Here is a 15,185-nt window from a genome sequence, read left to right as displayed (position 1 = left end):
GGGGGAGAAAGAGGAATGGTGATATTAAAGGGACATATTGTTTATTTACATGTCTATTTTCTGCAAACAAACAAGATACTCATTTAAATATTTTTCTAGTGTATAGAAGTACAGTTCACTTTAAAACTTTTTGTGATGGGGTGTATATTCCACACAGCTGGTGAAAGGTTAATGTGAGTCTGAGAGGCCAGTTTACCCACCTGGTTGTACCTGGCGGGTAGGCTAGAGTCAGACCTAATTAATGATGAAACTCAGCAGGGGAGAAGTTAGGTGGTATAAAACAGGGGAAGTTTGGAGCAGAAAGGGACTATAAGGTAAAACTCAGCAGTTACTTTTCTAATAGAGAATGAAGAGATCTGTAAGGAATCAGATGGCTGTTGTGGGGAGGAGAAAACCCATGGAAAGGCTTGGTAGGAAGAAGTCCAGGGAGGTGATATCAAGAAATCTAATGGAGTGAATCTTGACTGCCTGTCTTAGGGTCCATGGACTGGAGCCCAAGGTAGAGGGTGGAACTGGGTTTCCCTACCAACCACTGGTAAAATGGTATGAAGCCCTTAAAAAGGGGTACAGATTCCCGGAAGCCTGGAGAAAAGGGTATATGAATCACTGATCCCAGTCACATCTATATGCTATGTGGATACAGGGCTTTTTTATGGGTGATGGAGTGCACTTGTCAGACACTAGGGCTATCATTTAGTATGGGACCTGGAGAGAATGGGTCAGGTGGGGAATAGCTATTTGGAACTCTTGGTTTGACCAGTCTAGTTGCTGGTGTCTCCAGTAACCAGTGAAGATAAAGGCTAAAAGGTTTAGCTCCCAGAAGTAAATGAGACCTGGGATTTTGCTGGTGGATCTTGTGCCTACCAGAGAAAGGGGAGACCCGAAGTCATTGTATATTTAGGCATCTTAGTAAAATGGCCTGATTTTTTTTATGGGTGCTGCTCCTCACCCAAGGTCATATTGATTGCAGTGTGCATTGTGATTATCATGCTGAAATACATTCCTTGGCTACAATCACAAGGATTTTAAACATTAGGCTCTTTATGATTGGTTTTAAGTCTACGTGCTTAGGGGATCTATGTATGAAGGAAGAGCTATATGAACCACACCATTGTTCTGGTATTTTGTTCATGATGATTTTCTTTTGCAGAAATTCTGCATATGATGTGTGATGCTACCATCTTTTAAATGTACCTTTTATATTGGGTTGCAACAAATTGTAAACATATTGTAAATTTTTTTTTATTAATTGTATAATGCTGCAGATGTTGGAGTAGGTTAAAAAGTACAAGGAAAGAGACATTTCTTTCCCTAAGGAGCTCACACTCTTTTTATTTTTTTTAATAGAGATTTGTTTTCCTATTGACTGTATAAAAATGGTACAGCGAGATTAGTGGTAGAGATGAAAAGGAGAGGGGGGAAGAGAGAGACTTCTTGGAAGAAATGGATTTCAGGAAGGGATTTGAAGTTGGAGAGAAGAGAGTCCCTTAAATTTTGAAAGACCATGCTACAGTCACTCAGTAGGACTACTCCTTTGTGTGAGTGCTCACTAGTGTATGTAAGGAGCTTCACAATCTGATCCTCTGTCTTAAGTTTTTCTTTGTATGAAAAAATAATACTGAGCATCAAGGTTACGTCTGGCTAACTTCAGTATGTGGTCTCATTCCTAGGTTGTGCCTTTGTCTGACTCAGCCAAGCAAGGAAATAAGGGGGAGTAAGCCTACTCTATCTCTGCTTTGTCTACCAAGATCTTGGGTGTGGATCTGTTGTGAGCACAACTCCTGTTCTCAGGATACATTTTTTCCCCCTGCAAGCAAGTGTGTGGGGAACAGGCAGAGCCCCCTTGTCTCTTTCCTCCCCACTTGCTGGTCAGAGTGCCACATGTTAGGGAGGAATTAAAGTACATCCTTTTAAGAGCTTGCAGTAAAATACTTTCCCTTACCTACCCTCAGTGCAAAAGGTGCACCAGAGAGGAAGTGTGGCTCAGAGGCATAGTGCCTCCTGGCCTGCTTTGAGAGTAGCATGGTACATCTTATGCACCACGGGTACATCAGGGCTGTGCCTAAAGACACAATTAGTCCTAAACTGGCACCAAAAATAAATAAATAAATAAGTGTGAGGGATATCACTCCTGAGTGAGTGCTCTATCAATTCCTGCTTTATTATAGTCAAGCTAATCTGAAAGGAATATGGAACCCATAATACTTCAGTGAATTCCACCATGTTGTTTCCTCTTCTGGGGATCCAGGGGAGCTAACATTCCACTCATCTTCCAAATGTTCTTGGAAATTCTAGACCCCTTTATTTAATTTAATATTCTCAGATGCAGTTCTTTAATGAAATGCTCACAGACGCTAATGCATTTCATTATCTGAGGGAGTCTTCCTGCTATTTTCTTTAATTTTTAAAAAGTTTAAACTTTTCAGACACTCTTTCCCTCCTATTTCTGCTGTGTCGAGGAGTTCCAGTGCAATAGAGATTGAAACAGGTGGGTATTTAACCAGTTTTCTTCAGATGTGTCATCCATCTCATGAGAGGAATGGGGCAGCCAGTGCATGTAGAAGTTGGTGATAAGTAGATTTTGTGAAAGGTCATTTATTAATTTATTTTCTGTCATTTTGTCATTTTTGATAACATAATCACTTGAAGATCTGAACTTTTCTAGGGAATTCACAGTTGATTTAAAGATAATGTTGAACCAGTCCTCATAACTTGTGTCTCAGCAACAGAACTTGGTCAATAAAAGATCATCCACTTTGTCTAACTCGTTCCATTGTAAAATTGTTTTTTTTAATATTCAACTTACATTTACCCTGCTACATCTCAGACTCCTTAATATTTGTTCCTTATCCTTCTTGACTAGTGAAAGTATTTGATCCATGTCCTATTTACAGCCTTGTTTTACCTTTTGACTTCAAAGCTCATGAATCTGCTTTTCACTTCTTGTCTGACAGAGCCTAGATTTGTTAGCCTTCATTATATATCTTCAAGAACATATGTTCTCAAGGCTTTCGTCCAGTGGGAGTTGGGGAGGCTGAATGGTGTAGTGGGGAAAGGGGTTTTGGGGTAAGATAGTTTTATGTAGGAATTGGAGTTGAGAGAGATTTTGAACCCACTGGTAACTTTTTTGGTATGTGTTTAATTTGTGCACATAACCTAGAGCTCTTGATGAACAGTTAATCTAAAGTAATATAAATAAAATAATATAAATAAAAAGTGAGTATGTAGATAGTCACAATGCCTCACCTCAGTCATACAGTCTTGACTGAATATACTCAGTTCAACCTTTTCATCAGAGGTTTTATTTCTCCAAACTTTTAATTGTCTTAATTTTCAGCAATTTGGTTGTCTATGTTAGAATTGAAATACTCATTCAGTTGGGACTAACTCCAGCTACCAGAGGAGTAATTACTTCTCTTATTTTACACATCCCCTACTTCCTCCACCCCAATAACACAATGCAACGTAAGATTTCTTTTTCTGGTGACAGTGTTATATTGTAGACACATTCTGCTCTTTTCTGGTATATTTTATCTGACTCTTTCACCTTTGTCTGGCTATACTGAAAGGAGGGCAGGAGATACTTGATATGGATTTAATCAGGCTGCAACTTTATTATTAGATGTCTGGGATGATCCAGCAGATAGGAGAGTACAGTGCAGGTAATGCCATGTTCATTCAAATAACTACCCAGGGCTATCACCAGCCCCCTTTCATTTTCCATCCAGGTCCAGCTAACCCATGGCTTGGACCTTACCATCCTCCCCTACCTCCTCATAGGAGGGTTAAGGTGGGCTATAAGAAAGGGGGGGTTGGCTCCCTGCCATACCAATCATAGGAGCCCTAAACCCCACTCCCCACCATTCCATTTCTTTAACCAGAACTTCCTTTTAAAGTCCCTTACCAGGCCATTTATCTGGTCACTAGATGCCTTTCCTATGGACTACTTGCACTGGATATCTGCCCCACACTTACAAAATGAGTTGAGAAATATGGCCTAACACCCTTCCCTCCTCACCATAATAGGTCCTCCATGACACCTGCTGTGGGGAAGGCAAAAATAAACCCACTCCACCTAAGCCAATATAGTGGTGAGGGAAAAATTCCTTTCCAGCCCCTGTAAAAAGAGGAACTAGCACAATGCCCACAGCAAGTCCTTATCAAACCTGATACTCCCACCTCAAGGGAGGAAAGGTGGGTGCTGCCTTGCTGGCTGCCTTGAGAAAGGGCTTCTACTGCCCGGCTTTGCACCTTTTAAAACCTTCCACCCATATGTTTCCGGGGATGAGTCAGCATCACCAAGCTGACCCCCACCCATCTTTTGTAGCAGTTTCTGACCTCTTTCTCCCCTCCCACCCACACCTGTAAAGCACTGCTACCCTTCCTTTGGCAAGCCCGGACAGCATTCCTTCTCCCCATCCCCACTTTAGGTGCAGTGCAGTCATTCTCCTAACTCCTCTCTAGCTCCAAAGAATTCTTCAGAAGTTGATGTGTCAAGTTCTAGGAGCTGAGCTTAAATGACTCACTGATCTATTTTAATAAATGCTATATTATCATGCATTTGTTATCTAATTTATCTAGTGAGTCATCAACTGCATGCACTATACATAATATGGGTATGATTTACTAGATCTATCTGATTTAAAAGATGTATGAGATTTGGTAGGTGTTGACTTGAAGTCATCTTATGTTGAATTGATCTGGCTTACAGTGATGTATGTCATTTTCCAAAAGCAATGTATTTGATCTGATAAATGGTCTATTAATAAATGAAAAAAATAATTTATTGCAACAGGTGAAACATTCATTTAAATATTATGTGTTTGAAAGATACCATAGTATATTTTAGGATTTGATAGCTAAGCAATATACTGTGTTCATGTCTTAACTTTTCATACATTAAAAGTAATGTTGAACAATATATCTGCACTATATGTATTTCTGAGTTTTGAACTAAATGCCGCTTCACATTAGATAAGCTTTATTTGTACAAGATTACAATTTAGAAGAAGACTGAACTTAATTGTTCTCTTGTGAATGTATAGATCATTATGAGAAATCAAACTGCTGATTAAGCAGCTACAACCATGACATCTTCCCCAGCTCAGAACTTCCAGCTTTACATTAGTGATGATTCACTGATTTCACTGAGTTCTGATGACATCATAAACCACAAGAGCAGAGCTTTGAATAGTTTACTGAAGTCATACCACCAACATGGACTGATAGATATCATGTACAGTTAGCGTATTCCAATCTTATTTTAGTATAATGAATGTGAATTGGAAAGGAAACAGTGATTAAAGCTTAAAAAGATGAGTTCTAACAGTTGAGAAAGGAAGTATTTTAATCTGTTTCTCATTTCTAGAATTTAGATGAAGGAATATGCTCTGCTGCTGTATGCCATCTTCAGTATAATGCTCTCTGAAGAGGTAATATTTTTCATTGTTGTGAAGCAGTTTGATTTTAAACCATTGGGCTGTATTCCGCTGTGGTGGGCAGCAAAATGGGGAGCTAAACCTGCATACTGGGGAAAAGTATAGGCTCCACAGCATTCAGCCCCTGCTTCCAGACTTTAGGGTAAACCCCTTTTTTTCAGTAAAGGATCAATCCCTCTGAGTGGTACAGGGCTGGAGGAGAAGCTGGGGAGGCAGCTGAAATCTGCTTAAGTTATTTCTAGTTGAACCATTAGTAATTGTCTCTGTGAGGGGAAGTTTTGATTTCCCGTGTTGTCTTGGAAGGGAGAAGTGGGGCTGTGTTAATGCATCTCCAGAGGGAGTCTTGCTAACGTAGGAGTTAGGAGCCCAGGGACTGCCTTTGCAGGTGACCTGTGATTCATGCAGATTTCGCAACATCTGTGGGGCTCCAGATCTGCTGTAGCAGTTGAGGGTAGTGGACTCTCTCGTCCCACTAACAAAATGATTGGGGAAACTCATTTTTTTGCAGGCAGAGTTGCCTGTTGCCCAGTAATCATAAAGATGTGTTATGGCTGAGATCTCACTACAGAGAGAGCTGTACACATTTACTGCTTTTTGGAATTATCTTCATATCATTGATCCATAGTTCTTAAATTGTTTACTGAATTCATAGTTTGATGGTCAGTTAGGCTAGTCAGATAAACAGCTAATTTTAGAGGCTTAAAACAAACTAGGCATAACAAGGCCAACCTTTTTTGAAACTGGTGTGATGTGCCTTAGTTTTTGTTTACCCAGATTGAGATCTCAGATCTCATTCTCATGGTGCTCAGCATCCCAACTCCCATTCTCTTCAGATAGTCGTGGGCCCTCAGCATTTTGGAAAATGGGAATAGGAAGTCTTATGTTGGGCACCTAAATATCAGTGATAACTTTTGAAAATGTTCACCATAATATTTCTTTATTAAGGACGCATCTGACTATCCTTGAATATATATGGATGTGCTCTCTACTTGTTGCAGAATGGAGGTAGTTGATATGTATGTGAGAATTGTGCCATTTCAGGTTCACCATCTGGAAAGTCCCAGAAGTTCTCTCTGTGGCAGAATAAAGGTAGCTGCACAAAACTCCTGCCAATGTGTTCAGTGGCTTTGATTGTTTGTTTTTATTTGAGGACCCTGGTAGCAGCTTTTTGTTTCTTTGTTGCTCTTTTTCATCTATCTTTATTATATTTGCTATAGTTTCCTCTCTGTTCTTTCACTTTTTGCCTTTTCTCAAATATTCAGTATTCTCTGGTTGCTGACACCTCTCTAGATACAATGGATGTCCCAAAAAAGTCTATAGTATCAAACTCAGATTTTTGTAGCTAGCTGTGACTTGGCACAGTTGAAAGGGCATTTGAAAAAGCTTCTATCCACTTACAAATTAGCAGGTGGCAGTTTTTGATATACTCCTTGATAAGGTGGTCATTCTATCAAACAACAAAGAAATCCTTACTCCCTCCTCTGCCCCCGCCCCCAGAAACAGCCAGAGAAAGCTAACATGGGACTATAAAGACATGGATCTTCCTTTGAAGCATATGGTCATCATCATCATAGCTTATTGCTTCCAAACTGAAACCAACACCTGGTGTTTTTATTTACCTCAAATAGTTCCTCAGGGGTGATAGAGGGCATCAGGAAGTGTAAAAGTGTTTGTGTAGTCTCTTTACGTTTGGGGTCATTTCTCAACTGCCACTTGGTCATATTGTCACCAGTCTTTGCCACCTTAGCTCTCACCAGATTTAGACTACACCAGTATTTCTCATTTGAGGTCAGTGCTGGAGGGTGGAGCTCTGAAGGAGCCAGGTTCTCCAGGATCATTAGCATATCTCTCTGTTTTGTAACTTTGTAGCCTTCTGGTATTTTGGGGTAAGGGATTCTCAGGGGCAAAGATCTTTCTGGACTTCTGCTTCTTGAGTGGTGGTCTGTGTCCATACAATGTGTGTCTTGGATCATGCATCAGTTTTTGTGTCCTCTTTCTGGGGAAGGCATCCCACCTCACTGATGATGGTGTAATCCGCATGACACATAGGGGTGGGTTTCAAAGTCCCTGTCATAATCCTACAGGATTGATTGAGTTCAATATCAATTCAGTGTGCTTGGCTTAAGTGTGTCCATACTGTGGGACAGTACTTGGCAATTAAGTAAAACAAAACAAGACTGATAAATTTATTTGAGCATAAGCTTTCGTGAGCTACAGCTCACTTCATCAGATGCATTTGGTGGAAAATGCAGTGGGGAGATTTATATACACACACAGAGAACATGAAATAATGGGTTTTATCATACACACAGTAAGGAGAGTGATCACTTAAGATGAGCTATTACCAGCAGAAAGGAGGGGGGAAGGAGGAAAACCTTTTGTGGTGATAATCAAGGTGGGCCATTCCCAGCAGTTTAAAAGAACGTCTGAGGAACATTGGGGGGTAGGGTGAGGGGAGAAATAACATGGGGAAATAGTTTTACTTTATGTAATGACCCATCCACTCCCAGTCTCTATTCAAGCCTAAATTAATTGTATACAGTTTGCAAATTAATTCCAATTCAGCAGTCTCTCGTTGGAGTCTGTTTTTGAAGTTTTTTTGTTGAAGGATAGCCACCCTCAGGTCTGTAATCGTGTGACCGGAGAGATTGAAGTGTTCTCCGACTGGTTTTTGAATGTTATAATTCTTGACGTCTGATTTGTGTCCATTTATTCTTTTACGTAGAGACTGTCCAGTTTGACCAATGTACATGGCAGAGGGGCATTGCTGGCACATGATGGCATATATCACATTGGTAGATGTGCAGGTGAACGAGCCTCTGATAGTGTGGCTGATGTGATTAGGCCCTGTGATGGTGTCCCCTGAATAGATATGTGGACAGAGTTGGCAACGGGCTTTGTTGCAAGGATAGGTTCCTGGGTTAGTGGTTCTGTTGTGTGGTGTGTGGTTGCTGGTGAGTATTTGCTTCAGATTGGGGGGCTGTCTGTAAGCAAGGACTGGCCTGTCTCCCAAGATCTGTGAACTATCATGTTCATACACATTCTGTGGTGACCTAGAATCCTATTTTTGACGTCTCTGACTCAAGGAATAGTTCCAACACATCTCTAACCAACATATTAACCCACAGGAACCTTCCTACCAACACTACAAAAAGAAGGATTCTGGGTGGACTCCTCCTGAAAGTTGAAATAACAGACTGGACTTCTACATAGAGTGCTTCCGCCGACGTGCACGGGCTGAAATTGTGGAAAAGCAGCATCACTTGCCCCATAACCTCAGCCGTGCAGAACACAATGCCATCCACAGCCTCAGAAACAACTCTGACATCATAATCAAAAAGGTTGACAAAGGAGGTGCTGTCGTCATCATGAATAGGTCGGAATATGAACAAGAGACTACTTGGCAGCTCTCCAACACCACTTTCTAGAAGCCATTACCCTCTGATCCCACTGAGAGTTACCAAAAGAAACTACAGCATTTGCTCAAGAAACTCCCTGAAAAAGCACAAGAACAAATCTGCACAGACACATCCCTGGAACCCTGACCTGGGGTATTCTATCTGCTACCCAAGATCCATAAACCTGTAAATCCTGGACGCCCCATCATTTCAGGCATTGGCACCCTGACAGCAGGATTGTCTGGCTATGTAGACTCTCTCCTCAGGCCCTACGCTACCAGCACTCCCAACTATCTTTGAGACACCACTGATTTCCTGAGGAAACTACAATCCATTGGTGATCTTCCTAAAAACATCATCCTTGTCACTATGGATGTAGAAGCCCTCTACACCAACATTCCACACAAAGATGGACTACTAGCCATCAGGAACAGTATCCCCGATAATGTCACGGCTAACCTGGTGGCTGAGCTTTGATGTTGTCCTCACCCATAACTATTTCACATTTGGGGACAATGTATACCTTCAAATCAGCGGCACTGCGATGGGTACCCGTATGGCCCCACAGTATGTCAACATTTTTATGGCTGACTTAGAACAACGCTTCCTCAGCTCTCGTCCCCTAATGCCCCTATCTGCTTGCACTACATTGATGACATCTTTATCATCTGGACCCATGGAAAAGAAGCCCTTGAGGAATTCCACCAGGATTTCAACAATTTCCATCCCACCATCAACCTCAGCCTGGACCAGTCCACACAAGAGATCCACTTCCTGAACACTACGGTGCTAATAAGCAATGGTCACATAAACACCACCCAATATCGGAAACCTACTGACCGCTATTCCTACCTACATGCCTCTAGCTTTCTTCCAGATCACACCATACGACCTACTGTCTACAGCCAAGCTCTATAATAAAATCCGCATTTGCTCCAACCCCTCAGACAGAGACAAACACCTACAAGATCTCTATCATGAATTCTTACAACTACAATACCCACCTGCTGAAGTGAAGAAACAAATTGACAGAGCCAGAAGGGCACCCAGAAGTCACTTACTACAGGACAGGCCCAACAAAGAAAATAACAGAATGCCACTAGCCATCACGTTCAGCCCCCAACTAAAACCTCTCCAACACATCATCAAGGATCTACAACCTATCCTGAAGGATGACCCATCACTCTCACAGATCTTGGGAGACTATTTCCCCATGTTATTTCTCCCCTCACCCCACCCCCCACTATTCCTCAGACGTTCTTGTTAACTGCTGGAAATGGCCCACCTTGCTTATCACCACAAAAGGTTTTCCTCCTTCCCCCCTCCTTCCTGCTGGTAATGGCTCATCTTAAGTGATCACTCTCCTTACAGTGTGTATGATAAAACCCATTATTTCATGTTCTCTGTGTGTGTATATAAATCTCCCCACTGCATTTTCCACCGAAGGCATCCGATGAAGTGAGCTGTAGCTCACGAAAGCTTATGCTCAAATTTGTTAGTCTCTAAGGTGCCACAAGTATTCCTTTTCTTTTTTGCGAATACAGACTAACACGGCTGCTACTCTAAAGCAAGACTGATTGCTCAGAATGTTTTGGGAGTCAAGTCCCCATTTTGTATTGGACAATTTCTGGAATACACAGGTCCTGGAGTTCACTCTTTCAACTTCTTATTTGCTCTTTGTCAGTGTAATGTGACCACCCCCATGGTATGCTGGATGCTCATAGTGCTAAGGACTTTACCATCCCACAGTATCTGGGTTTTTGCTTGGCTTGATTGTATTTCATATGGGAGGTGCACACTTGTGTCTCACTAGAATTAGCATTCAGGGACAATAGGTTTAGATAGTGGCCTTGAGAAGAATTGGAACCAAGCAACTGGATTTTTTCACTTCAGTCCATTTCATGACTTCAGCTGCTAGCTCTGCTATCAAATGCTACTAGGGTAGGGAGGAGGCGTTAGTTCTTCCTGAAGAAGGATACCTGCAGAAGGGTATATCTAAGTGTGCCTTCTTGACGCTCTCTCCAGCTGAAAATATATTTTTTCCTTTGCTTAATGCTAGCTATAACCAATAAATGAGGACCAGAGGATAATTTCTCTCTTTAGAAATTAACAAGTAAGATAGTTAATTGGCATTCTTGCAAAGGAACCATGGTCCAATCTGAAATCAACAATATGTAATATTCACTGGCAGTTTTTGGTCATGCAATATTTTCATGCTGCCTTTTCCTCTCCAGGAAACCAAATATTTGCTGTTGACCGTGTATTTTCCTGTATTATTTCTGAACCCTTAATGTTTGTGGTTATGAGTTAATCTGATACCTTTAACTCTCAAGTGGCTGTTAGAGCTTAAATAGTCTTGGAATTGATTGCTCTGGAGCTCTCCAAGGGGTGGCCTTTCAAGATGTCATCTTCTCTCACAGCTTTGTACAGCTACTTCTTTTCTACAACAGCCGGAGGGCATTCTCCTCTCCCACTGTAAATAGCACTTGGAGGATGGATCTCTTCCAAGAACATGAATTAACAGTTAAAAGAAATTTTGTCTTTCAAATACAAAGCTTATATCTGTGAACAAAATAACACATATAAATGTAGCAGACTAACAGCACGCTTCATGGAATATAGCAAACTGAAGTAAGTGTGTGTGTGTGTTAATGAAGCCGTGACACAGTCCAGAGAGTCAGGCTGCTCACTTCGCATTTATGGGTCAGTTTTATATATTCACTTACTAGACACATTCTCATTAAATATTTTTATTTAGGGAAACAAATATTTGCCTTGGACTGGAACTGCACATAACAGAATACAGAAACTCATTAATTGTTTTTGAGCTGTCCACTACTGAATTTCATGAACACTACTGAAACAAAATGTAAGTGTGCACATATATAAGCAGTAGTCACACACTTGTATGTTTAAATATAACAAGATAATAAAGGGGAAAATAGAGTTATAGTACTATATTATCATTGTAGCATTAACAGAGTGCTTTATAGATCCTAACGAATTTTGACAATAGTTCTGTATAGTGGATTATTATTCTTAACAACTTTACAGACGAGAAAACTGAGGCAGGGAGCTTTAGCGATTTGGCAAAGGGAAGCAGTGTCAGAGTTGGAGTGAGAAATCTAGAAGTTAATGGTTTGTAGTCCTGTGCTCAGAGCACACCACTTAATATTATGCAACGTTACTTTCACACCACTATTGTATCTTATCAGCCAAAGGTGGCAGAGAAAAATATGCCATCTACCTCCCAGAAGTTTTTTATATATTATACTGTAGCTACTGTACATTTTTATTAAATTTCAAAGTGAAATGAGACTTTTCCAAATGAAAGCTACCTTATATGAACTTTTTTTCAGAGTAGCAGCCGTGTTAGTCTGTATCCGCGAAAAGAAAAGGAGTACTTGCAATGCATTGACCTGTAGCTCACGAAAGCTTATGCTCAAATAAATTTGTTAGTCTCTAAGGTGCCACAAGTACTCCTTTTCTTATGTGAACTGTTATTCAGAGGGAAGGACTCACTCCTGTGCTCAAAGACCTGCTTCTACTTCCATCATGGAATTGTTTATCCTCCTAATAGCTGACTTCTGAACATACTCTATGAAGTAATATTCTTAATGTCAACACTACAACGTTATTTCTTGCTTTTAGTAAAAGGTAATGGCATAGTGGGAAGCAGGTATCCAGAGGTCATTCTTGGTAGAAACAACAGTTCAAAGAAACAATCTGGAGGATTTTTAAAGAATTACAGAAATACTTTTCATACACTGTCTCTGAAAAATGACTCTATTTTGTGTAGTATGAAAACAAAATGCTCCCCTGACTGACTGTAGCTACTTGAACATAGTCATTTTCAAGAATTGGATTAGGAGCTCCAGTGTCATTTTGATGAGGAAGAAATATTTTCAATGATTAGAATTAAGAGGCTTCTTGCTGCGTATCCTGCTGCTCCACTAGTCATTGTTTCAATCACAAGAAATAACCCTGCAGTGATGTATCAAACTTTTCTACTTCCTATGGTGCATTCAGAGGTCAGCTGCAGTGAGAATACAGAAGCCTCTGTGATAGAATAAAAGGAAACCTACAACCTTCTAAATCATCATGAAAGAGGTGAAAAATTGGTGTCTTAAGAAAACAGGATTACTTTTTTGTTCAGATAAAAGGATAAAGGAATAAATTATATTTCTGGACATCTTTGAGAAAAGAGAAATAAAGGCTCTGCAGAATATACCTTGAGATAATGGTTTTGGCTAGTCTTGCATAGTGTGGTGAGTTGAAAGTGAACTCTGTAACCAGTGATAAGCTGCCAAAATCTTAACAGGTTCCCTCTTCACCCCATGAGGGGGTCGTTGCCCACCCCTGCCCCCCGGGACTCCTGCCCCATCCATCCCCCTCCCCGTCCCCTGACTGCCCCCAGAACCGGGCAGGAGGGTCTTGTGGGCCACCGTAGTGGGTGCCCTGCCCGCCCCTAAGAGCCAGAGGCACCTGTGGGGGAGCGAGGTGGGGAGTCCCGGCGGTGCTTACCTAGAGCAGCTCCCAGGAAGCATCCGGCAGGTCCCTCTGGCTCCTAGGGGCGGGGGCGCGTAGCTAGCGGGGGAGCAGGGGAAGCGGCTGCTCCTTCCCACTGATCACATCAAAAGTGAAGCCTTAGGCACTGACTCCCTGGGTGCTCCGGGGCTGGAGCACCCACGGGGAAAATTGGTGGGTGCAGAACCCCCACCGGCAACTCCCTGCCCTGCGTCCAGCCCCAGCTCACCTCTGCTCCACTCTGCCACCTACGCTGAATGTGCTGCCCCACTCTGCTTCTCTGCACCCCCGCCCCCGCGAATCAGCTGTTCGGCGGGAAGCCGGGGAGGGCTGAGAAGCAGGCCGCGACTTCCCGCTCAGGCCGAGGGTGGCGGAGGTGAGCTGGGGCGGGGAGCAGTTCCCCTGCATGCCCCCCCCCGGTTACCTGCTGTGGTGTGGGCGACCCTCCTCGCGCCTCCCCCTGCCCCAGCTTACCTCCACTTCCCTGGGTCTGAGTGGGAAGCTGCCGCTTGCTTCTCAGCCTGCCCCAGCTTCCCGTGCGAACAGCTGATTCGCGGGAAGCCGGGGGGGGGGGGCGGAGAAGCAGAGCGGGGCAGTGCATTCAGGGGAGGAGGCAGAGCGGAGGTGAGCTGGGACCGGGGGTGGGGTGGAGCACCCGTGGAGTCGGTGCCTAAGGTGCCACTTTTGGCTGGTTAAATTTAGAAGCCCTTTTAGAGCTGGTTGTCCCTCGCGGAACAACCGGTTCTAAAAGGACTTCTAAATTTAACAACCGGTTCTAGAGAACCAGTGCGAACTGGCTCCAGCTCACCACTTTCTGTAACCCATTTTAATACTCCGCATTGCCCCTTCATGTTTTCATTTGAGCTATAATTCTGAGATGACTTTTAAGGAAAAAAACATTTATGCTTGGGAAGCTTAAGATTCAGGAAAAATTTTGATCAAATCTTGTATTTGAAAAACAAATAGCAGTTCATACTCATAAGGAAGTGCTTGCACAGTTCATTTAAGTGTCCTGACAGTTTTTCCTCCAACTTCCTCTTTTGACTCCCTTCAGTCTGGCTCCCATTGCACCATAATCACTGTACCCACCCTCTAGAAAAACATTTTTTACAAGGTTGAGGGTTTCTTCTCCATACACATTATTCTGTGCAAAAATTATTGAAAATTCTCTACTGAATTCAGTGGAGCACGTGCTATGAACTGTTACAATAAAACTTATACAAAGGAATTTTCCACTAATGCACTGTTACACTACTGACAAAACATGCTTAGAGAAAAATGTGTTTTTCAAAATGAAAACTCCACATAATCTTTTATTACAACTTAATACTTCATATTGTTCTGTGTATTGCAATGGTACTTAGTAAATGGAAGAAAATCCTTTGGTTCTCTCTCACACTGATAAGTAGCAGACTTTTTATCTTTTAAAGCTTAAAAAATATTCATGCTTCATAACCTCCAGAAATGGAGATAATGTTGAAACCCTATCAGATGGGAATTATTTCTAGATTATTGCTTAATGTATGTACAGCACTATGAGCTGCCATATCCCTGTAGCGTACATAAATGCAGTTTGTAGAAACATGCAGATATGGGAATGTTTTTCTGAATCTGAGCCTCTCTTCGTTCACCCTGTGAGCTTTCCTTTCCCATCTCCTCTCTACTAGTTGTCTTTTTCAGGAGACCCAGTAGCCTGCTACCTCCCCACAGAGTTGAGCAACACACTACTCTCTGCCAGAATAGGATTAATTCAGACAGCTTGCTCTCTTATGTTGGCATTTGCTCTCTTCTAGCATTAGGTTTTATTATCTGCTGCAGCTTG

The 15,185-nt window shown here is 42.0% G+C and overlaps 1 protein-coding gene across 5 annotated transcripts in view; it reads left to right on the top strand.

The window, feature by feature from the left end:
- Positions 1 to 306: 306 nt before the first annotated feature.
- Positions 307 to 15,185, top strand: part of IQCM (IQ motif containing M) — a 195,409-nt gene continuing 180,530 nt past the window's right edge. For 3 of the 5 annotated variants that reach the window (XM_043513119.1, XM_043513120.1, XM_043513121.1), the window contains exon 1: positions 332 to 430. The gene's annotated coding sequence lies outside the window, so the exon portion shown is untranslated. Of the gene's footprint in view, positions 431 to 5,371; positions 5,433 to 15,185 lie in introns of those variants that run through there. The other 2 variants (XM_043513116.1, XM_043513118.1) reach the window with 2 other exon arrangements.

The sequence above is a fragment of the Dermochelys coriacea genome, chromosome 4 (genome assembly GCF_009764565.3).
Source record: "Dermochelys coriacea isolate rDerCor1 chromosome 4, rDerCor1.pri.v4, whole genome shotgun sequence".
NCBI classification, from domain to species: domain Eukaryota; kingdom Metazoa; phylum Chordata; order Testudines; family Dermochelyidae; genus Dermochelys; species Dermochelys coriacea.
The sequence above is the reverse complement of the archived record's forward strand: the minus strand, read 5'-3'. Positions and strand labels throughout refer to the sequence as shown.